General features: G+C 42.5%; 1 pseudogene; it reads right to left on the minus strand.

Annotated features, from left to right (window-relative positions):
* Positions 1–643: 643 nt before the first annotated feature.
* LOC115063940 lies at positions 644–767 on the minus strand (annotated as a pseudogene).
* Positions 768–1,895: the final 1,128 nt, after the last annotated feature.

Here is a 1,895-nt window from a genome sequence, read left to right on the forward strand (position 1 = left end):
AACAGGGCCAGCTATCCCACTCTTCCACTTACCATCCGGGGAAAGAGGCAAGGGTGGAGGAAAATATCTCTTTTGCCCATGAGGCCGACAGAAGACTTGAGGGGTCACACAGCCTCTGGACTTGTTTACCTGAGCTTAACCCCTCCCACCTACCCTGCCTCTGCAATGACATCCTGGCTCCAAAGTCAGCTCTATTGTGCTTCCCAGGCAAGATGCATGGGCTCTTCTAAGTGCTGCTGTAGATGGTGAGGTGTACAGAGAGGAGAAGGTGGTTTTCCCTCATCCATACCACCCTCGGTGGTAGGGCTGGATCTCCCAAGGTTATATGTTCCAGGTCTGTGCAGTGCCAGACTGGTGGTCATCACAGGCTAGCTCCCGATCTGTGGCCGCATGGCATGAGTCTGGTAGTCACCTAGGGTTTGCTTCTTGCCATACCCACCTGTGTGTCCCCATGCTAGAGTTGTTTGTCTTGAGTTCACTATCAGCTAGGCCTGTGTACACACAGATGGGGATCGTCTAGTCTCCAGCTCACGTTCCATCCTGGAAACTTGTCTGGGCCTGCTGGGCGCTGGACCGGTGGTCATCTCAGGTTAGTTCCCTGTCTGAGACCCCCTACCACCAGACTAGTGGTCGTCTCAGACTCTCTGTTAGGCTACTATTCAATCCTATGTTCATAGGTCAGAACATTGAATAGCCTCTCTCCTTTCTGCCACTTACTGACACACACGTGACAGGGAAGCTATACCCACAGAGCCTCTACAGGCAGATGGTTAGAGACTTTGTGCTTAATTAAAATAGGCTTGGTTCTGTTTTTCTGATTTAATTCTATTAGGTGAGTAGGATGAACCTACTATTTAGTTACTGTCTTTTCCACATTTAAAAATAATCTGAGACTATAGAGATGGCTCAGCATTTAAGAGCGCTTGCTGCTTTTTCGGACTGCCTGAGCTCTTTGCCCAGCACCTAGGCCCAGTGGCTCACAAGCACCTGTAACTCCAGCTCCAAGACACTGAAAGTCCTTTTGTGGTCTCCCTCCATAGATACCTGTCTGCAAATGTGCATACACACACATACACACACACACACACACACACACACACACACACACACACACACACACACATATAGTTTTTTATATATTTTATAATGTTTAAGTGGTAATATTGATATATTTGAGTCTATTTATGCAGACATATTATTTCAAAAATATAGTCTTGAAATCCATAGGTCTTATATTATTCTGTAGTTCTTCCAATTTTATTATAAAATTATGAACAAATCACCGTTCCTTGTTAATGCCCCATTCCAATTTTTTTTTGTTTTGTTTTGTTTTGTTTTTGCTGGCCTTGAACTCAAAATTCCACCTGCCTCTGCCTCCCGAGTGCTGGGATTAAAGGTGTGTGCCACCACACCTGGCCCCCTCATTCCAGTTTTTAAGTGAAGGCATTTAAGTAGATAACCTCTAACTTGTTTGCAATTCATATTTTAGGATTAATATTTCTGCATTCGTTTTTAATAATTATTCCTATAACTCCGAGAAATAAATCATTGTTTAAATATTTCTTGAAATTTTTAATTGAGATAGTGACTCTTAATTTTCACATTTCCAAGGACAATTTGCAGGTCTAAAACCATTTTTTTTTTATTTTAGTAATAAGAAATTGGATTGTTCTATATTTTATTTTCAATTAACCACATAAGAAGGAATCTTATTTCTTATTTTTTTATGAATTGGGCGTTGCTGCTCTCTCCCACCTAAGTTTCAAGACAATAGGATCGTTGCTGACTGGACTGCTGCATATCAGCACCTTCAGGGCAAATACACGTACCAGATGTCCACAAACGTCTCTGAGAAATACGACTGAGTCAACTGTATGAGTCAACAAGCTTTAGGA

This window comes from Mus pahari, chromosome 4 (genome assembly GCF_900095145.1).
Source record: "Mus pahari chromosome 4, PAHARI_EIJ_v1.1, whole genome shotgun sequence".
In the NCBI taxonomy this organism is placed as follows: domain Eukaryota; kingdom Metazoa; phylum Chordata; class Mammalia; order Rodentia; family Muridae; genus Mus; species Mus pahari.